Here is a 23,868-nt window from a genome sequence, read left to right on the forward strand (position 1 = left end):
TTCTGGTCAGGGCCAGCATATGTGGAAGGTGTTTTGCTTGATCTCACTTGGAAAAGCTGGCTATGTCTTGCGATTGCATCACGCTTGTTTGTTCTCTGGCATCTGGATAAATCCAGTGGATTGTAACGTGTGACGACTACAGTGCAATCGCTCTGTTTTGGAAAAGGAGACTGTTTTGCAAACTGTTGGCGGACATTGTGTGTGTGTGTGAGTATGTGTGTGTGTGTGTGAGTGTGTGTTTCCCTCCCCGCTTCGTTTCATACATAGAAAATATCACGTGAGTCTGTTTGAAGAGTTCTCATTTCCGCCCCTCCCCTCTGTGTTTCGCGTGAAACGCAGGGACATTACAGGAAATGAGATCCGAATCCCACCGAGGTGTGTAAACATGTCGCGCACTTGAGCAAATGAAACTTACATGCAAGATGAGAGAAGTAACATGAGAAGATGAGCCCGGTAGAAAAACCGTTTGAACGTTTCCAATCATTAACCGCAAAGTATTTAATGAATGCATGTTCTTTCCCGTGCACGCATTCCGGCTTGGGCTCTGACATTCTTTTCATATTTTTGTGGTTAGTGCACAGAGACCAGACCGGCTGAGGTGGAGCGACGCTAAGTGATTCGCCAAATATGGGGAGTAGCCTGCAACCTCTGAGAGGGCTGACACATTACTGGCATAGCTGAGCTTATCGTTCCACGGGCACATGGACTCTGAGCCACGCTTGGAATTCCCGGAACACAAGGTACACACTTGAAGGAAGGCGACGTGGACTAACTCGCCGTTGTTGTGTGCAGACGTATAGAAACAAAAAGCACTTTGCTACCCTGGCATGTGGACAGATGCTGAGCCTTGATTGAATGAATTCAAGGACAGGCTGGAAAGTGTTTGGAATAAATGCCAGCGCACTTTGCATGGCTGCAGTAAAATTCCTAATGCAATCACGCCAGTTATTTGCAGCCTTGCAAAGTGGGGGAGTTGCAATAGTCACACTCGTTTTTTTTTTTTTACCTTTTAGAGATTAATTCAAGAACATGCATGAGGGCCAGTAGAAAATCAGCACACTTGCGTATAAGATATCTTTGAAGAATAATAAAGGACAACCAACACCATTTTTTGTTTTCTAACTGACATCAGAAAAACGTTTTATATCATCTAAAATACCCAAAACACGCAGGCTGATATTTTTAGTCAAATGCAAAACATCAATAAAAATGAGTTAGTGTCCCAAAACTACTTCAAAATGACCTCGGAAATGGCGAGTTTCAGAAGGTCCCGCCCCCTTGTTCGTGACGTCACGCCAGGACGCCTTGCCTTGCTCTAGAATCAAAACAATGGCTTCCGATTCGGAGAAGATGGTTTCTTGTTAGTTATCCACTTATGAATATGATTCAAATACAATAAAGTCTCGTTATATCGATATCGGATATATCGATAGTCCCGGTTATATCGATACTATTTCTATGCACGCACGGAGAAAATTACATACAAACAGGGTCGGATATATCGATAGTCCCGGTTATATCGATATTTTTTCGGACTCCCTTGAATATCGATATAACGAGACTTTACTGTAGTTCTAAAGAGAAAAGCATAAATGTTTGCAATCGATTAAAGAAGTCCTTCTGTATCAATTTGAGCCATCAGTACTCCAATGTAGCGTCCCTGAAAATGGCCAAGATGGCACCCAAGCTCCGTTGGAAATGGGCTGATTTGTCTGATGGGAATTTGTGTCAACTAGTATCAAATAGTAGTCTTGGTGCAACACACGATTCATCATCGCGTTATTTATGTGTTTTCCTTCTAATTTCGCCATCAACACGGATCAACACGAAGTTTTCAGACCAAACAAAGTACCCAAAATGCATTGTGTGTTGCTTTCTCGGTCAGGGGCGTTCCTGATGTGATGTCACGTCAGGAATAGTCACACAAGACTTCCTGAATATTCAGCGCAAGTCTTAAAACGTAAACTATAGCTATATGCCGTGGAATCTTTGTAAAATACGCTCAGTAGAAGTCATTTGAAGTGATTTTACAAATTATGGACACAACTTTTCCGGAGCCGTCGGTTGTCCTTTACGGCTTTTGGGTGCACGGGAAAATACGGTACTTTCCACATATACTGTATCTTCATCGACTGAGAAACCTTTTAAAACAGAACGCTCAACAGAACTCAACTGTTGCTTATTGCTAGCTAGCCGTGTTCACAGTGCGCTATGCATTTCACTATCAAAAGTAGATGTGCCCTGGCCGTTAATCTAATGACAGTCTAATGACATATAATAAAGGCATTCAATTGAAATTGTGCACTCGGACGTGCAGTGAAAATCCTGCTTAAGGCTTGTCGTGATTTTTGCAGAGCCAACAAAAATATATCAAAGCAGCCTGACTCGTTTTTCTTCGAGAGCAAGTCAGGCAAGGTGGGAGAGTGGCGGGGGGGGAGGCGGGGCTGCTGAGCAACCACGTGACTTCCACACTGCATTTATCTGCTTACGGCTCTCTCTTGCAGCCGAAACCTCGAAAGAGGTCAAGCGACCTGAGGCGAAGAGCAGTCAGTGACTGATTGCGAGGAGGAGCCAATGAGACCGTAAAAAGGGACAGAAAAGTGAAGAAAATAGCGAAATGGGGAGGGCATGTGAAGGCCATGTTTTCTCGCCGTTTGTCGTCATGCGTGCGCAGGTCAGGGTTAACGGGGTTAGTCGACGTACAGAACTTAATTTGACGTAAACAGCCGAAAGCTTTTTTTCACACAGTGCTCCAGCAAAACGGCAACAGAAAAAAAATTGTAACAGCTCAAATTTACCACCTTGTCATATGACACACGATCCAGCAAAGTAGGATTTTGCCACCGGGCATGGGCCAATTATCAGTTTAACCGTTTTGCGTTGCTTTAAAAAGTCACAGTTTCAATAACCGCTAAGACTGGCTGTCACCAGTAATGAGCCGAAGGGGCTTCTAATCGGGGCCAAATATGTTTCTTGCAGAGTTGAGTCGCCTCTTTGAAGTTAAATGGGGTCAGTGTTTTTATTTATTTTATTTTACGAGCAGAGAGGGGAGGGTTGAGCAGTTTCCCAGCGGTGTGACTGTGTTAGTAGGATAACTTGATTCGTGTAAATGAAGGTCGAAAAAGGCATTTGCGCTGATGTGGGAGTGAACTCAGGAGTTAGTTCTGTGGGCGATGGTTTTGTGTGGATGTTTTGTCTTTACCGTTTGTTTCGGAGTGGTTACTTTGCCAAAACTGCACTTTTTTTTTTGATAATGAGAGGTGAATGGCGTGGAGCAAGTGTGTCAGTTATTTTTTTGCTGCAGGCCACGTTGGAGTTACGGTTTGCTCTCGGGGGCCGATATGAATTTGGGGAAGCCATTAGAATGTTTAATCCCTTCCATATATTACATATAGACTGCACAAAAAATTAATAAATAACTACTTTTCGAATTTGAAGTCAAGAATAATGACTCCTCTTCTCGTTTACATACCACAATTTGAAATTTTGGTTCGGATTTGAGCAAGCATCATGGCACTTGCTATGCGAGATTGGCTTTCGCGGGCCGAATAATATGATGTGGCGGGCCAGATTTGGCCACTGGGCCTTGACTTTGACACCTGTGGCTTGGAGATTTTACACACCACACCAGATGCTAATATACATTAGCGTGAGATAGCCTCTTTGCTAAATTCTCTGCAAAAACTCCATGCGACTAAACAATGCATCATCTGCCACCTATCGCAATATTGTGTTTTTGTCCTGCTTAAAAGAATCTTGCATTTTGCTGTCCATGCACAAATGCTTCAACTCCCTCAACGTCCAAAAGTAGCCAACCATTATAACAAGTTAAAGATTACATTGAATACACAGCTTGTTTTCAAGTATCATTTCCAAAACACCCTCCTTGAACGAGCTCAGGTGTCACATAACAGCAACTCGACCTGGACCGAGTGTCCACCCTCGTTGCGACGTACGGTATCTTATCTCAGTGTGCCATGACTCTAACTCAACAAACAGCAACCAAAGATACAAACAAGCATCTTATTGCAAAACAATTGCGTGAAAAATTGTACCTACCCAATACTATTACTTCCGGGTTGACGGAGAGTGAACGCTGGCGCAAATGGCTGCCGCTGCTCACCCGCACAGAAAAAAAATTCCAGTGACTGTAAAGTGTCCTTGAGAGCTTTGAAAGGCGCTTAGAAATTAAATGTCAGATTATATTATTATTATTACTGACACCATTTATTTATTTATTTATAAAAGTTTATTTTCTTATTTAATTTTATAATATATATATATATATATATATATATATGCATTTATTAAATTTACCATTTATTTATCTATCAAAATTATTTATTTGTGTATGTATGTATGCATGCATGTTTGCATGTAGGCATGTACGTATGCATGTATTTAATTATTTAAAGATTTATATACGTAAATATTTGTGTATTTATGTATTTATAGAAGTTTATTTTTTATTTTTATTAATCGAACAGTTCTAAGTATTTATTTATGACCATTTATTTATTTACAAATGTATTTAAATATTTGTGTATTAAGGTATTTATTTATTCATTGATAGAATTGTATTTTTTATTTTTATTTATTAATTTCATGTATTTATTTACGACTATTTATTTATCTAGATCATTTAGGTATTTGTTTGTTTATTTATTTATTTATTTATTTATTTTGCAGTTAGATTGAGATAATTTGAATATCAATCTTTTTTCCACAAAGACAATTTTCAACCCCAAAAACAATTTGCATAATTTTAAATGCGTTAAAATGCTTTCTCATATTATGACGCTGGCGGGTATTGATGCTATGATGATAACATTTACAGCCAGTGTGGGAATGTGCATGCAACTTATTTCCTGAGTTCACATCATATCAGCCACATTAAATGTGTTACTTGAATTTTACATTGTAATAAACAGCCATCATTTAAAAAAAAAATATCGGGCATGTGAAAACATTTTTCCCCCTGAAAAAAAATCAACCTCACACACACACAATAAAAAAACACAACTTTTTAAATCTGCTGTGAATATTCAACATGAATACCTTCAACTTAGGAAACCAGTTGAACGGGATATTGGCCACACCAAGCGAATCCTGCGATATAATAATTAGCTTTTGTTCTGAAGTACAATATATTTGTCAGACCGTCACAATGACAACACGGCGCGCGACGTGAGTATCGGCTGTTAAAAGGCACACCCCTGTCACATAACTGCTTCATACTTTTACACGCCTCGGCGCCGTCCCACCTCTTTCGAGTCTCGGATGCAGTTTTGGTTATGTCAGACAGATCAGATGAAACCAACTTGCAGTCGGCGTGCAGTATTGTCATCATATGCTGATCAGTCAGTTACGTAATTGATCAGTTCTGCAAAATAAACGATGAAAGCAAAAATAGTCTCACTTTGCTTCAGGGACGTTCTGTGCTGCTTTTTTTTTCAATTCAATGTTTCTCCGTCTATTCAAGCTATTTTTTTCTCCAATACCCATTCATGAACGTGGCCAGTCCCAATGTTCAATAACAAATAAAATGTGCCATGGTTATTTATGTATGTATTTATTTATTTGTTTATGTATGTATTTATTTAAATATTTATTAATGTCATAATTGTTTATTTAGGTATTCATGTATTTATTTATAAAACGTAATTTTTTATTCATTAATTTTATCAACATATCTATGCATTTATTACATTTACCATTTATTTATCTAGCTAGATTATTTATTTATTTATTTATTTATTTATTATTTATTTATTTATTTATTTATTTATTTGTTTATGTATGTATTTATTTATTAATGTCATAATTGTTTATTTAGGTATTCATGTATTTATTTATAAAACTCAATTTTTTATTTATTAATTTTATCAACATCTATGCATTTATTAAATTTACCATAAATATTTATCCAGCTAGATCATTTATTTATTTATTTTTATGTATTTATTTATTTATTTATGTATGTATTTATTTATTTATTTATTTATTTATTTATTTATTTATTTGTGCATGTATGCAAGTATTTATTTAAAGATTTATATATGTAAATATTTGTGTATTTAAGTATTTATGTATTTATTTATTTATAAAAGTTTATTTGTTATTTTATTAATCAATTCTAAGTATTTATTTCTGACCATTTATTTATTTACAAATGTATTTAAATATTTGTGTATTTAGGTATTTATGTATGTATTTATTCATTGATAGAATTGTATTTTTTATTTTTATTTATTAATTTCATTAACATACCTATGTACTTATTTATGACAATTTATTTATTTATTTATTATAATTTCATATTTATTTATTATATTTTTTTACATATTTATTTATTAACTAATTGACGGCCAGATGTGCAAAAATGTGTCCAATTCAGTGCCAGGGTTTTTGTCATCATCACCCAGGACCCACAAAATATTGAGTTGAAGGGCTACATATACATTCAATGCTGCGTAAGAAACCTTAGACTCTCTTCTTGCATTAGAAAAAAAAGTTAATTCCTAAATGATATGGGCTACAGTTATATGAGTTTGAAGTGAGTGCGGCTGTCCATAATACAATGCAATACATAAATATTGGTTTATATAGCAATTTAACAACAGTAGATACTGGAACAAAGCACTAACATGTAAAAAAGGGACATGGTGCCCACTTGTGGAAGGGGAAAAACATTGCCAGAGGCCAAGTCCACTGCTTTATCGGCACCCAAACAATAAATTCGGGAATGGCGCTGTATGTCATATTTTCAATTACTGAGTCAATTCATGAATGGCAATGAATGAGTTAAACATGCTTAACATGATCAGCTCCCAAATTCTGATTGTGCACATCCAAATTTTCCAGCGCTAAACCTTACTAGCGCAAATGTGGAATCATAATGACAGCAAATATTTAGATTCAAAACATTTGGGCTATGAATATAAAATGCTCCAATCTTTTTAAACCCTCGGGCGCCTTGTAAGACCCTTCCCGAAAAACTTATTGCCCAGAACTTGCCACACGCAAGGGGAACATTTATTTTTCATGCTGCTGCCTTTCATGTTGAAATTCCGTGAAGTGACGATATACATTTGCATAGCGCAAGATGTTTTTCAAGGACTTTGCAAGGAGGGGATCTGATGCAATTGCCCCTCTTTCTTGCACATGCTTTTTTTTTCTTAGCAACACGCCATACTTAACCTAGTAACACACTGAAGGTACATGGCAACAGGCGTATACTCTCCCTTTACTGCTCCCCTTTCTGTCATCATCTTTCACTTTGTGCACCAATTTCTCCCCTCAATTCTGGCAAATACGTTTGGATCCGAATAAACCCGCCTATTTGCCCGGCTTCACCCTGATGTGATGAAAAACAAAAATAAGCCCTTTTTGTTTTTGCCGGTGTTACTTAATCTGTAGCTATGGAAAAGCAGGCAGAGAAGGAAAGCGGGGGTGGGTTGAGGGGAGGACAGCGCTCACAGGTCCCGACCGCCAGCCAATGGTAGCGCCGGATTAAGCTGAGGAAAGGATAAACAGGAGCTGTTGCTGCTGGTAACAGAATTGTGATTGGCTCGCGGCCGGGTTTGCTCAATGGGATAGGTGTCTCGGAGTAAGGGGCCACTCCGGTGATGTTTTCCATGTGTTTATTTGATGCTGTGATCTTTAATAACCTTGTTAAACACCCCCCCGCCCCCTGTCTCCTATGCTGCCATCCCCTTTTGTTGTTGTCATCTGCCACCAAAAGGCATATTTTCTCAGGCCTGCATCCAATATCCGTCACGACAAAGTGTGTCCATTTGTGAACTTAAGTAACCCAAAGTGCAGAGGGAAAATGCGGCGGTACAGTGAAAACACAAACGCGCACATGCAAGAGTTACGATGTGGCATCAGTGCAAAGGTCGTTGTTACCATCGCACGGTTCGTGACGCACCTGCACTGTTTTCTCAGCCTTCGGACAACGTCACTCTCGACTTTAATCCTGCAGCCCCCATCCCAAGCCCACCCTTCTATAATGCCTATTCTTGCAAAATTACTTACTCTTGGAACATAACATGTTTATTTTCCCAGGTTTCATTTTACACATTTTCTTTTCACTTAGGATTCCATTTTCCGTCTCGCATTGTTTTCTTTGTTTCGGTAATGGTGACTTGTTTCCGGGAACACTTAATAATGACTTCATACCTTATCTTGGCAACATACAAATGCATTCTTGTATTTATTTATTTTTTTTGCCCAACATTACACATTCATTTACAAACATGGCTTTGTTTTCATAATACGTTGCTTTTTTTGGAATGCATTTTTGCAAATAACTTTATTTTGGCTCTATGACTTCACTCTTATCATGTTGCGTCTTTTTTTTCCCAACTGATGACACTGTTCTTGTAAAAGCTGATTGTTATTGTTCAAACATTAATAATAATAATAATAATAATAATACATTTTATTTCTAAGCGCCTTTGAAACCTCTCAAGGACACGTTACAGTCATGGGAAAAGTGCGCCATACGCTCTAGATTATTCATTATTTATGTATTTATTTATGTATTTACAATATTTATATATATTTTTATTTTTTCCTTTTTTATTTTTTCATATCTGTGTGTCAATCGGTAACTTATTTATTTGTCTGTTTATTTATTCAGTTAAAAAATATATATATTTCTGTTTATCTATACAGTGATACCTCGGTTTTCGACCACAATCCGTTTCAGAAACCTGTTCGAAAACCGATTTGTTCAAAAACCGAAACAGCACTTTCCATTAAAATCAATGTAAAAAATCTTAATCCGTTCAGAGTCTAAAAAACAACTTGTTAACTATTTCATCGCATAAACCGGATAAAAACGTAATAATAGAGCAGGTCATGTATAAAATTCTATAAAAACAAACTTATTTTCACCAATTTTTAACATCAACATTAACATCTGTACATAAAAATCTCTCTATCTTTCTGCCATGGGGCGTGTTGGCACCTATCCCAGCTGTCCTTGGGCAAACACAGAGCACACTAACTTTTCAAACCATCCTCTGCTTGCTTTAGAATCATACTATTCAGGAGATGAGGAAGACGTGACATAAGGAAGTGACGTATAAGGAAGCACAGGGTAGTCGAGTGATCTATGCAGATACCGGGGCATAAAAAATATGACATTTTTGGTTGAAAACCGAATGGGATGAGAACCGAGACGTTCGAAAACCGAGGTTTGACTGTATATTTATTTATTTATTCATTTATATACCTGGTTATTTATATATGTATTTATTTAGCTATTTATTCACTTAAAACATTGATTAATTTATTTATGCATTTATAATTTGTCTTTATTTTTAATTTATTAATGTATTTATGTGTTAATAGGTAACCTATTTATTTTTTTTATTCATTGACTTCAAAAATGTATTCATTTGCCTTAAAACATTTAAGTCATATTACTTATAAGTTCTTCCTTCTTCTTTGGAGATATACCTTTGCGCATATAAAAGACTTTCAACCTAATCAAAATAATTGTCAGATGAGGTCCCCCCCCCAATGAGTGAAACATGACATTTCCTCCCACCCCTTGTTTTGGCCATTCAAGACGAGGTCAACAATGTGTTCTGAACGGCACTACAACAACATGTTGCATCGTAGTAGCTGAAGTCTGTTTACCGCCGAGTCAGGCGGAGCTCACCGCCGCCTCACATGCTGCTCTTTGTTGACACTCGACTCCTTCCTGAAAGAGGCGGCGCTACACACGCTAGGCATTTCTATTTTGCTTTGGAGACTGTGCCAGAGTGGCAGCCAATGAGAAGGTGGGGGGTGGGGGGGAGTTATCACATGTGCTTTTGAATTAATCAAACAGCCTATCTGTCCATGTGTTGACAGGAGGAGATTTTTTTTTTTAATCAGCTCACTAAAGGAAGAAAACACACTGTTCTGTAATACCGGGATCAAACAAGCACACACCGCTAATCCAATTAAAAAACAACAGTGTAATCTCCTTTATGAAAAGTGCACGCGCGCTCGCTAACATGCGGCTTCTCGAATCATTTTCTTGTGCGGTTTTGTTTTGTGCACTTGGCGGGAAGAGTGGCAGCACATGTGCTCTTTGCGCGCGATGCTGTTTTTATTGTTTTTTTTTTTTTTTTTGTTATCGAGGCAAAGTTCGACACCCGCCAGTTGGGTTGTTGTTGTTTTACTACCACCAGTTGTAAAATCATTCATAAGAACATAGCAGCGGCCGTGTTGTCTCCCATGTTGTTCTGACTAGAACGGAACATTGTGCGCGTATTGTCTACTCACTTTTTTATCTTGACCAGTGGTTTGCAAAATCCTGGGAAAGGTCAAAGAAACTTTCCACGGGTAGCCCACTGGACAGGAATAACCGTAGTGTTTGCATGCTAGATTAGATAATAACCGGAAAGTTCAATAAAAGATTTAAAAAAAGGAATCAGGAAAATAAAACGATAGCAACGCATTGCTCAATACAGGCAGCATTGGGGAATTTGACAATAAGTGAAATGTGTCACTTTTTGTCATATTTTTTTGTCATATATTGTAAACACATTGTTCGACAAATGTATATCGACAAGCAAAGTGGGCGCTCTTTTTGACGTTTTTTTTCATTTTCATCAAATTTTGGATCTATGGCCGTGCCTCATGCGTCAGGTTTCGTTTTTGTGCACGCTAACGTGCGCACTGTAGTTTCAGCCTCGGTCATCAGCTTTCGCGATCCGCTTTGCTGTACTTCTAAAACGACGGGAGAGACTTAATCCAATCAGTGGTTTCTTTATTTTCCCCCACTGAGCATCGGAGGCAATCCCCATTTGATTAATTACTGGTCACCTCACCCCTCAGAGATTTCATCATCCATTTATTTATTTAGTTGTAATTATTAATTTTTATGAGTATTTTATTTGTTTATCTGTCTGTTTATTTATTTATGTAATTATTTAATATATATTTGTTGTTTATTTTTTGTAATTATTTATTTTACATAATTGTTTTATTTTTTATCGATCAATTTATTTATATTTTATAATTACAGTAAAGTCTCGTTATATCGATATCGGTTATATCGATAGTCCCGGTTATATCGATACTATTTCTATGCACGCAGGGAGAAAATTACATGCAAACAGGGTCGGATATATCGATAGTCCCGGTTATATCGATATTTTTTCGGACTCCCTTGAATATCGATATAATGAGACTTTACTGTATCTATTTTACATAATTATTTCATTTGTTTATGTGTCCATTTATTTATTTAGTTATTTATTTTTATAATTATTATATATTTTTTGTTTATTTATCTGTGTATTTATTAATTTATTTATTTAATATATATGTTTTTATTTTTATTTATTTCTTTATAATTATTTATCTTACATAATTATTTCATTTTTTATCTATGCATTAATTAAAATATTAAAGACACAGGCAGACAACAATGAGAGAGTTTCAACTTTGATAGTTGAAATGCAGAGTGTCGACTGCAAGGTTAAAATTCCCATCAATCAGGCTCCACAAATAACCTGCACAAGCCATCTGTACACTTGATGCAAAAAGCTATCAACCCAGCTAAACAGAACACAATTGATGAGGAACTAGGTAACATTATCTCAGAGAAAGCACCTCCAAGGGAACATTTGAAAGTATAAAATTATGTTTTACAGGGATCTGAGAATGGAAATTAATTTTTGGTATACATACTTTTGGCCTTACACACTGTCTGGGAACCAATTAAGTTCATAAGCCCAGGTATCACTGTATTTTCATTTCAGAATTATTGAAAAAAAAGCCATAGAAGGTAGGTAGGTCAACCAACATCCGTGTCCGGATTTTGTCCAAACTCTTGTGTAAGATCTAATTCGGAATGTGGGGTAAACAAAGAAGGATTCAGCCAACCATAACACCCCACCCCCTCCCTTCCCCTTGGAGATTCCTCAGCTCTACCCAGCAACTGCGACCCTGTGCGCACTCAGTAATCAAAACATTGAAATCTTTGTCGGCACCAATGAGCCGCTGGTCTTTGTTTGGAATGTTCTTAAATAACCCTTCCCACTACAGTCGCTTCCACTATGCACACAACCAAAGCGTGGGAGGTTACTAACGTGCTGACGGATGCACAGTGAATGACTTTTGCACGCCGAACCTAGCGGCAACGCTCATTGACGTCTGACTCTGAACAAGAGAGGAACGACAAAGACGCACTTTGTTGCCTGTGTGGGTGTTGGCAGCGTCGTTCCTTGGCTGCGTGTGCGTCGGTCCGTAGGTGTTTGCGGGCCACGATGACAGCTTGCTTACTTACTATGCTTTCTTGCACCCCCTCCCTCTCGCCACCTCCCCGCAAGAGTAGGTGTGCATGACTGTATTTGCGGGCTGTGTTCGAGTGTGGTGTGTTGCATATTCTCTCTACTACGTCCTTTCACGGCAGACACGAGTCGCCTCTCATTCAAAGACAATTCTGTTTGTTGGCAAAGAGTCAGTGGATGCCTCTTCAAACACGTACGCCCCCCGCAATCCCCTGAGGGCTTGTTTCCTTTTGATGTGGATCTCACTCAGCCATATACAAGAACAGCAGGTGTGTGGCGGCCGTCAGGTGTGCCTGAGTGTGTCATCGGCCATATGGTCCCTTTTAGTTGCTAACTACACACCTACCCCCTCCCCGTCACACACTTTCACCCCTAAGCAGCTGCACAATTGGGAAACCACGCTCCACTCGGCGAATGGCAGCGTTTGGCGTCTTAACGGCAAACGAATCAAAGTGGCGAGGGCTGAAAGCAGCTCAGCCAATTAGGGATAAGAATGGAGCTTGAGGCCGGTGGCGGTGTTGGCAAAGCAGTCGGTGATGACAGATAAAGCAATCAAAACATGAATCGTTGCCTTTCTGGAAGTTGATAAAGTTGATAAAAAGGCGGGCGAGAGTTGAAAGACTCGGTTGGGACCTGCCGAAGCAGCTGGGGACGTTAAGAATGAGGGTTGTCTCAAAAGGTGCCGGTTTGACTGAAGTAGCTTTAGAGTGTCTTTTAGCGTTTTCGTGATCAAAGTAGGTATCCTCCACACGTTCAGTCAGTGGCAGACCGTCAAGGACTTCTCTGCTGGCCTAAAAATATCAGCATAACAGACTGATGTTAATTATATTTTGTCCATGAATTATTATTAAATAATTCAAAATTGTCTTTCAGCTTCCTTTCAATACTTTCCCCCTGTTGCGCTGCTTCCAGATGTGTGTTTACAAATTTAAACATTGAACCAATCACATTTGAGCCATCATTTGTTATCAGGGTCAGAAATCTACCTGGGCGCCTTCACAATCAGTTCAGCAGGCCCTGTGGCATCCAATGTGTCAATCAAACTGTTGCTCCGACCAATCAGATTTTGAGTTGGCAACCCAAAAGCGGTACCAACGCCTTCTTGAAGGCGCTGGTCAACGTCAGAGTTTTCGCAAATAATGATTGTCTGGTCACTAGCCAATATTGGCCAGAGCTAGCCTTATCGGTCGTGAGCTGCATAAGCAAATATGTTGTGTATATTTAATAGAGGTTATGTCAACCCACAATGTCTGAAGGAAGAGAAGAAATGGATTTGGTTGCAGATTTACTGTTAAAGCCATTTTCAAGACTGACTTTTCAAGAAAAATTGGAGATCATTAAGAAAGGTCGGACTAGCAAAAATAGCAAATAATGCTGCAATTTTATGAGGTTCTTATCGAGGCTTTGCCATCTATCGGCAATGGTCTTCTCTGTGGTGTGAAAGAGCGACTTCTGACTCTATCATGAATCCACACGTTGATGGTAAAAACTTGAACAGTTTAATGACAGTATTCCTTTCTTCACAGGTTATTTCCTGGCTAACTCTACCCTCTAGTACAGTACAGGACGTGTAGTAAATCACACCGCACTTTTTTACAGTGGTAGCTGCAGATTGATTCAGACATAGCATGATTGAAGGCCAAGGTAGTAACATGCCCGCCACTGCATTCAGTCAGTTACTTTGCTGCCCTCGTGTCAGAGCCAGCTGTCTCTTCCCTCCTAATCCGTCATTTTGTCTTGACATCTTCAGGTTTGGGTTACTTTTGTGGAATCCCTCATTAAATTTTATGCTCCTTTGACTTTTTTTCTTGGTTGGAATAAATCTTTTTGGGTTGCATTTTTGAACCACCCTGTTCCTCCACTGCCAAACGATTGACGTTGTGGACTACAGTCGTCAACAATATAGGGTAATTAAAACCATGCTAATTTTGTGTCGTGTTTTAGGGGCTGAAAATCTACAGGTGCATACTCAAATTAGAAAATAAAATGTTCAAGGTGCAAAAAAAAGTAATTCCGGGAGTACCGTCCCAAACCACGACACCAGATTACCGAGATATGGACAAAGGACTATGAAGCTTTGCTATAAAGTTATGACGCTTTGGACATAGACCAGATTTTCTGTGATCTGTTGGAACCAAATGTGTCATAGGTACATCCTCATATTGTCACTGGTATGTACCGTAATATCCGGATTATAAAGCACATTTTCAATGAATGACATATTAAAAAAAATCCATATATAAGGCGCACCGGATTATAAAGCGCACATTCAATGAATCACATGTTTAAAAACATTTCCCATGTATAAGGCACACTGTAATATAAGTTGAATGGTCAGCTTTTGAAAAAAAAGAAGGCTTTTAGATGTGCCGTATAGTGCAGAAAAGACAGTACATTCATCTTTGTTTTAACCCAAATTAACTCAGTTGGATCATGGGTCAGACCAAAGCTCCATCTCAAATCGCAGTGGAATCTGCTCACCGCCATGTGGTTTTGTGACCTTGATATAAAAAATGATCCAGAGTGTGATGTTAATAGCTGGAGTCATTTCTAAAAGAAAATCAATTTGCATTGCTTTGCAACAGTTGAACACAGAAGTTCATTTCCTCCCAAAATGCTGGCGTGACAATCAATGATGCAAAAAGATGCGCCCATCTTTCAGCTTCTTGTGTGTTTTTTTGTTTGTTGCCAGCCTCTTTAGGTTCCTGTAAACCTGTCAGTATCTTGATACCGGGTCACCGGGGCTAAACCCTCGGCCTGCACGGACAATAAAGCAGAGAGGTGTGTCATCGGCACACGTGCTGCCAACTGTTGCCGTGACACAAAGCTAACGTTAAAAAAAAAAGCCATTTTAGTGACTGTGAAGCCCTGCCAAACCACAGACCACCCCCATGCCCCACCCCCGCCATACTGTGTCAACCACCCGCCCCTGCCGCCTCCCTTTGACAACGGCACACTCCAAAATCATGAGCCTCGCACGCGCCCACAACCCGGGCTCCATTGTCCCAAATGAATGAGTCGAGGGGCGTGAGTGTGTGCGTGATGAGGGCTCCAGTATGCGAGGACAGCTGGCTCTGTGGCTCCATCAGTGGCAGCTGCCCTGGCCCCAAGCCCTCGGGGTGGAACCGTGCAGATTAGAGGGTTGAAGGGGTGGGGTGCAATGCATGCGCCTCTGTGTGTGTCTTTGTGTGTGTTTTTAACACAACTGTAGTCAATGCACTTAATGCACGGCCAAATACTAAAGGAGCCTTCTTTGTCCGGGTTTCTTGTTTGCACAACCTCGTTGCCTCTCTGCAACTTGACAGGGACTAATTTAATTTCTTAAAACAGTCACCAAAGAGGCAACAAAGATGGGTCAGGAGACAGCGGGATGAAGGTCATGAAAGACACCAAGAGTTGTACGACTCTGCTGGGAGTCGATTTGAGTGCAGCCGTAGTGGCTTAGCAGCAGCTGTTCGGCTTTCCGATATGATATCTGAGCACAATGAAGACTGCGATCACTGTGCGCACAGAGGAAAACGATGGCTGTGGACTCGTGCCAAGGTGTATCATGGCACCACTCCACCGCTGTATCACTGCAACTGTACAGTCTATTGTGATCCACTAAAACATGCCAGTTGCATGCTTTTCCACCCGCATGGTACCCACACGCACAAAATGGCTTTGCTCCCTATTAGTGCTTTTATTTATTTATTTAATTAATTATTTATTACATTATCTTTTATCCATGTAATTATTTATTTGTAATATTTTATTTATTTATCTGTTATTTTTTTTATTTGTTGATTAATTAATGTATTAATTAATGTATTTATTTGTCAATTTAATTTTTTTAATATCTTATATTTATTTATTTATATATTTGTTAATTTTTTTAATTAATTTTTTAGCCATGTAATTATTTATTTGTAATATGTGATCTATGTCGTTCTGTATTTATTTATTTATTTATTGTTGGTTAATTAATGTATTTATTCATCTATTTTTTTATATTGTCCTTCTTTATTAAGGAATTGTTGATTTATTTATTCATTTGTGTATTTAATTATTGTTAATATGTATTTATTTATTTATTTATTTATTTATTGTGACAAAACAAAGAGGACAAAGAAGAAGCGGGTTCTATTTCTAGGCATGCAAGGGAGTTTTATGGATTTAACGGATTGCATACACCAGGTAACTCAATGCGCTTCACAAATTTAAGAGTCAATAAATATACTGTAAGCACATTTAAATAGAAAGTAGTTCAAGACGTTTGAAAGCAAAAGTCAAGTACTAGAATGAAGCTTACTCGACTCAAACGAGTAAAATAATAAACTCTAAGACTAAGATTTTGGGAAATCAGTCAAAATGGTCCCTGGGGGTTGCCTTTGACCTAATTTTATCTTTCATTAGCCACGGTTATGACAATGCTTTGCTGTCAGACTTTGTCAAAGGCCCAGACCGCGTCCAAAATGGCTGCTACAAACAAAAAATGGCCGACTTTCCAAACATGGATCTTTGAGACTATACTGTTATGATCCACCCAATTGGTGTTGAAGTGTAACTTTTCGTGCAGATTCTTTCTGTAATGGCTAGTTATGTATAAGACTGCTAATATATATCAATTTCACACCACGTGTTCGACCATTACTCCTCTTCAAATTTAAGTTAGCCTGTAGCCTTATCTTTGAATATTGCACTATGATACGCTGCATTCTTCACTTTGCTGTCGAGATCTTATTATCGTAAAAACTGGCACCACATTTGTATTTTGAAAGCGAAAGCCAAAACGTGTCATGCAGGATAAACAAAAAACAAACAAAAAAAAAGTTCCGCTTGAGTGCTGTGACTACCACACGCACACGGTGAGCTTTTTTCACCCCAGCCGGCGAACTCATGCTTCCATACCCTCAGAATCAGAATCATCTTTATTGCCAAGTATGTAGAACACACAAGGAATTTGTTTCCGGTAGAACACGCTGCACTAGTATCGTTGTCAAAAAAAACTGCTAAGTGGCACTATACAGTTCCATTTTGGCTACTGTTGAAAGAGTTCAAAGAGTTAATGGCTTGGGGGAAGAAGCTGTTTAAATGTCTGCTGGATTTTGGCCTTTTTTCCTTTTCTCAGAAGATACAAGCATGTTTATTTCAAAGTAAGATTTTGAGACAGTATTCATTCCATTCTGACAACATGCAGTTTCCCTTGAAGCAGTGTGACAAATGAATTGAGCTGAAAGGCCTTAAATGACTCACCATATCAAAGCCAAACCGGTTTAGCGAATGGGGAGTTATATATAGCGAGTGGGGAAACCGAGGTGAACGATTGCGAGTAGTGCTTCTCGGGACAAGTGTGTCTTGTTTTCATATTTTTTTTGACACGTCAAACACGAGTGACATGGGATGACTCTTGTTACGCAACTGTATTTTTATCCTCATCTACCCCATCCGCAGCAAACCCACTGACCCCCTTGTTGCCGAGGCAACACGTCTGTCTGATCTAGAGTGACGGCTCTATTCAAGTTGTCATTATCTCGGAACGAGCAACGTTTAATTGGGTCGGGGGGATCCCCCAGTCTTGAGACTGACGGTTGATGAGATTAGAGCGCCTTTGACAGTGCTTTTGTATTGCACTGAAATTATGTTTGTTTGTGCAACAAGTCAAAAGGCCACGTTTTGGAAAATGTCAAGATCACACGGTGGCCTCGGATCGGGAAATTCGGTGAGAATGGGAAGAAGATTGAATTGCAATCGGCTGGTTAGGTTTTAAAATGTAACTTTAAAAAATATTGAGATACATATCGAATCTTCTTCTGTTGGAAATCCACATCCAGGGATGAATCAGTATAAATGGGTTCAAAATCGCAGCTGACTAGTTTTTCCTTTGAATTTAAGTATCTTTAATATTTTAATTTTATTTATACGTAATTATATTTTAATATTAATATATTCACGCGACATGTTTTATATTACGGCCAAAACCAGTACCCAAATCATTATCAGTTTCTCCTTGTGCATTTGCTTTACGGTCTATTTTATTTTATTTATCTAGATATCTACAGTATACATCTATATACAGTATGTATCTATTTATCTATTTATTTAGATGATTGATTTTTTTAGTTATTTGTTTTGTTAGTTAGTTTTCTAACTAGTTAGCCAGTTAGTTAGGTAGATAGTTAGCTAGCTAGTTCGTCATTCTTTCGGTCATTCTGGAAGTTGGTTAGTTAGTTATCTAGCTACTTAGATAGCTAGTTAGCTAGATAGATAGTTAGTTGTTTGCTGATAAAGAGACAACAAAAAGACACATCAAACCGTTATCAAAACAATCATGAGTTGTAGCTCTATTGTTGTGTCACATTAAATATACCCTGGCAAAAATAATGTGAAATGAGGCGATTCCCACTTATGCTGCAATATTTTGACACATTCTCCAATAGTGACTATACCAAAAAAGGCTCATAGTCTTTTAGTGACGATTGTATGACTGACAACAGCCAGTATCAAGAACCCTTGTTTTGTCTGAAGTGTTCATTTGACTAATTGCTCGCTCATTATGCTTTTCGTGCATTCACGATGCCCTCATAATCGAGGCGTAATACACAAAATGAATGCTTGTGGGATTAACCTCCCGTGACAACGTTAAGTGGCTCAAAAGCAGCATTAAAACCTTTCCCCATGCCAAGACACACACGGCGCTGTTTGTTCAACTCATTTAACCTGTCATTGTGTAGACTATTAACCGTAACTGTCACTGTGCTCAAACTGTAAATCCACCAGTCGCCTTGAGACGTCACGACTTCGCATGTATTTCAGATGCCGACTCCCCCTACCAATCCCCAAAAGCTAAGGCGCGCCCCCAAGCAAACATCGCTTTATGTCTCTACAACCTTTGCAGCCGGCGCACAAACAGAAGCACACCTGTTGGACATCAAATAGCGCACACACATGTGTTGTGTTTGCAAACACACACTCATATGGATTGTCGGGCGTGCATCAACGCAGGCCAGACTCCCCCTGCGAGGGCCGCCATCGACTTGGAATTGTTTGCACTAACAACAGTGCGTTCTGCTGCAACGCCGATAACAATCTGTCGCCCTCGCTGTGGAGACAACGCGTAGCCGTCGAAAACCAGGCCCACGGCCTCCTGCCATTATCGTCAGGCTAGTCTAACAATAGTCTCAGTTTAAACAGATGACTTTAATGAGAGCGGATCCTTAAATGGTATTTACACCGGCCCTGCGGTTAATTGCGGCTTAATTTTATCCGGCACCACCCATTTCACTTGTTTGATCCTTTTTGCCTCAATTAACCTGCACGATGCAATCGCCTGTCTTCTCACCTGGAATTCATCAAAATGACATGGAGGCTTATGCTACCGTGGAGGGTTGTCAGAGATATGACAGTTATTTTCCATCAAGGGTTAGAAACGTTTCAACATTTTTTTAATCGACAATAGCGAAAACGGCAGGAATTTGCATCAACCCCCATGCTTGGTTGGATTTTAGGAAAATTGTTAATCTTTTTCCCACGTTGCAGAAACATGCACGATAGGTTCAATGGAAACTTCAAATTGCCGTTTTGTGGTCCTTAGGCGATTCTGTAACCAACAGTCCTGGGTGTAGTACACCTCTCATGCAAAGCCAGCTGAGATAGACGGCAGCTCTCCTGCAACATGAGACGTGTCATAAAAGTTCCAGTGCCAAAAAATAAAAATGCAACCTCAAATACCTGCTTTGCCCTTTTCTATGGGCCACATGTTCTTGTCAAGAGCAGGAGAGCTCGTGACTGCTACACTATGACAAGCACGCTCACAATACCTTGAGCATCTGACAGTTCCTGGCTGAAAAACTCACCGTTATACTAGAGCACCCTCTCAATTCACCCCACTTTTCTTGATGTGATTTACTTTCCTTTTTTTCCAATCATCTTTTTGACTGCACCAAACACTATCTTCTTCGTCCCCTTTTTGGATGTCCTCCATGAAAGCCCCTTAACAGTTGATTCAATGTTGTTTCTGTCACTCAGTGAGATGGTATCAAGTTGTTGTCGGCAACTTTGGCTAGCTCCTACGCCTTATCAGTTTCATCGGCTAAAGCGAGCAGCAGACCTGCAGCTTGCACGTGCATATAAAGATGCACAACGTTGACATGGCAGCAAGTGGATATTAGCTCCAGGCGGCATGAGTGTCGTCATAAAAACTGCTCTGGTAAAGACAGGTGCGTCTGAGTGTTTGCGTGTGAGTTTGCTCGTCTCGGGTGCAAACACCGCGCTGCAGGGCCAGATGTGTGCAGCTCATGAATGTTTTATGACCAAAACAGAGCTACGTTTTATCTCCACTGAGCAAACACGCGGCCGGGCGTTATCTCACTGATCGTCAGTTCTCTGGATACAACCGGAGCTACTAGGGAACTAATAATGTGAATGAGACGTCAAACTGCAGTCACCATTGAAACTTTATGAACTGTAATGGTTTTGTTTTAACTTCACCAAAAAATTAAATAAAAAAAGACATACTGTTTGCAAGCTTTCTATTGAAAATTGTGATTGTGACTTGTGAACTCAGCTAGCTAGCATGCTTGTTATGTGTTTAGTCTGAGAGTGTGTCAGCAGTCGACAAACCTGAACAAAAAACAAGAAACATAATAAAGTATCTGTTTGCAAGCTACTTTATAGTAACCATTTGCAAGCTTCTTTGTTTTATGTTGGACTGAAAATTGGGATTGTGACTTGTGAACCGAGCTAGCTAGCATGGATGTTTCGTGTCAGTATGAGAGGCGCTTATTTTTATACAAGTGTCAGCAGTCTACAAATCTGAACAAAAAACAAGAAACATAATATAGAAACTGTTTGCAAACAGTAAAGTCTCGTTATATCGATATTCAAGGGAGTCCGAAAAAAATATCGATATAACCGGGACTATCGATATATCCGACCCTGGTTGCATGTAATTTTCTCCGTGCGTGCATAGAAATAGTATTGATATAACCGGGACTATCGATATATCCGATATCGATATAACGAGACTTTACTGTATTTGCTTTCTGTGATTGTGACTTATAAACTTACCTAGCTAGCATGGATGTTTTGTGTCAGTATGAAAGGGAATTATTCTGACACAAGTCTACAAACCTGATCAAAAAACAAAAAGCAGAATACATGAACTATTTGCAAGCTTCTTTGTTTTATGTTGGACTGAAAATTGGGATTGTGACTTGTGAACTGAGAGAGCTAGCATGGATATTTCCTGTCAGTATGAGAGGCGCTTATTCTTATACAAGTGTCAGAAGTCTACAAATCTGAACAATAAAACAATAAACATAATATAGAAACTGTTTACACGCACCTTTGCTTTATGTTGGACTAAAAATTGTACTGGTGACTTGTGAACTGAGCTAGCTAGCATTTTTGTTTTGTGTCAGTATGAGAGACGTTTATTCTTATACAAGTGTCAGCAGTCTACAAATCTGAACAAAAAGCACAATATAGTTACTGTTACAAGCATCTTGGCTTTCTGTTGGATGAAAAATTGTAATGGTTACTTGTGAACTGAGCTAGCTACCATGAACGTTTTGTGTCAATACAAGAGGCACTTACTCTGACACAAGTGTCGACAGTCTACACATCTGAACAAAAAAAGCAAACTTTTGCACCATTTTTACTATCATTCCAGATGACCTCGTGGAAACTATTCAAATGAAATAACAAAATGAGGTTAACTACAAAAGCAGACACTCACCGAAGGCTCGGCTTATTGGCCAGCTCATATTATCATAAATTGGTTTTAGAACAGCTACTTTCTTCTGCTAAGCCTTGTTGCAAGAATAATCTTATCAACAGTGACGATGGGGATATTAGTCAGTCGCCGGTCATAGAGAGTGTTATTTTGTTCAAAGCCCTCGAGTAGCTCACCCAAAAAGCGCTACTTTAGTATCACCATGTGCCTAACCCCAAGAAGCAACCACCCGCAGCTAACACGAGAGGTCAGCGGTTTGTTTATTCTTGCCGTATCTAAGGAACTCACGGCATTTCTCAGGTGGGCTTCACGCTAGCTTGCGAAGAAAGGGCACACTTTCGCACTCAAATAACAAAACACTGAACCTGTCCAGATTTTCTTGGTTCGAGCTGAGAGGCCAGGCCTGGCACTTGCGTGTGACATGAGGCTGTCTCTGCGGAAAAGCAGAAATCTGTAATATGGCAGCGGTGTGTAAGGTGAACTGTGATACGGGGGCCTTATTATGTGTTGCATTCTACTAATAGGAAGAGGAAGGTGTGAAGGTACAGTAAATACTTGAGAGGGATAATAATGCAACCCGCGTGTTTGCATTTGCCAGGAAATCAATGGTGAGTTCCAGCGAGGCCTCGTGGAGCAGAGTCTGGAAAGTCCGGGCGGACTCAACGCGGCGTCACCCTTCCAGAATGCAGCGAGCCAGCACAGACGACGAGCGAGAAAGGCAGACAGCGAGGCAGCAGGCGCGCTGTCTGAAAACGCAGCTGAGGTATTATTAGACGCGTTCATGTTTTCTGGCTGCTTTAACCTCGCAGGCAGCTGCCCCCCTCAGCAGGCGCGCCCCTTCCCTCACCATTCCCTCCACCCATCCCTTCCTTTGTAAGACATTTGAAGGCTTTTGAAGCCTCAAAGATGTTGAAAAGGGATCTGAAGATCAGTACCTTTTGATCATGAGCTTGAGCATTGTGCACTTTGTTCCCGAGATGAGTGAGTTGGAAAAAAAACGTCAGTGATTTGGCGAGGGAATACAGTGCTATGGGTCGTGTTTGGATACAGATTAATTGAGCTTTTGGAAGATCTTCTCAGAAGGGAAGACACAACAAAGAGATAAGAGAGCAATCCTTGATCAAGTGACGCGTTTAAGTGGAGAATTCATCATATCGTGACGGGGGAAGTAAGACTCTCATTGACCAGTGAATCACACATCAAGTTTCAGAGTGCGGCTTTGTAAAAAGGGGACTTGTTTGCACGGGTCTGCAAAAATAATTGACAATTCTGAATACGCGTAGCAGGCCTGTGATCAGTACACTCATAACCGCTTGTAGTCCGGGGTCTTTTGCAAAACTATGTCACTGACCCAGTGCCAATAGTACGGGGACGCTTGGCGACGTGGCGTGTCTGCATTGTCGCAAAAACGGGCGTTGACTCTCCTCACATCTTATGCAACGAACTGCGCAGGCTTTCCCGAATCTTAGAAGCTTTTGAGTGTCAATTGGGAGCAAATGGAAAGACCAAATCAGGTCACGGTACACCCAAATATCGAAGTCCCACCTCTGTGAGGACAGGATTTAAATAATTCGGCACAATCTTGCGTAAATGATTCAATCCCGATTATTTTGTCAGCTGTGACACAGCATGTAAGAGCATCAAAAAACGGACTGAAGTGGGCTTTTTTTTAACTTGCTGCGGCTCCAGCGAAGTCTCTTTGTCAGGACGTCTACCTTGAACCAGATGTCGCCTCCTGTCAACACAACAAAATGTACCTACATCCTGTTTTCATTTTGCGGTCAGTTCAGTGAACATAAGGACAACAACACTGTATGACACGCTTGTAGGTGAGGTAGGGATAAAAGTACTCTC

General features: G+C 39.6%; 1 long non-coding RNA gene across 2 annotated transcripts; it reads left to right on the forward strand.

Annotated features, from left to right (window-relative positions):
* The first annotated feature begins 307 nt into the window (after positions 1-307).
* LOC148898896 (uncharacterized) lies at positions 308-22,777 on the forward strand. 2 transcript variants are annotated; one of them, XR_016114844.1, is made up of 3 exons: positions 308-494; positions 575-740; positions 22,613-22,777. It is a non-coding gene; the product is annotated as an uncharacterized LOC148898896 (long non-coding RNA). The 2 variants fall into 2 exon arrangements; XR_016114845.1 differs by having other exon boundaries at positions 308-453.
* The last annotated feature ends 1,091 nt before the right edge of the window (positions 22,778-23,868 follow it).

Source organism: Hippocampus bargibanti, linkage group LG04 (genome assembly GCF_051943395.1).
Source record: "Hippocampus bargibanti isolate YZ-2025 linkage group LG04, ASM5194339v1, whole genome shotgun sequence".
Taxonomy (NCBI): Eukaryota; Metazoa; Chordata; class Actinopteri; order Syngnathiformes; family Syngnathidae; genus Hippocampus; species Hippocampus bargibanti.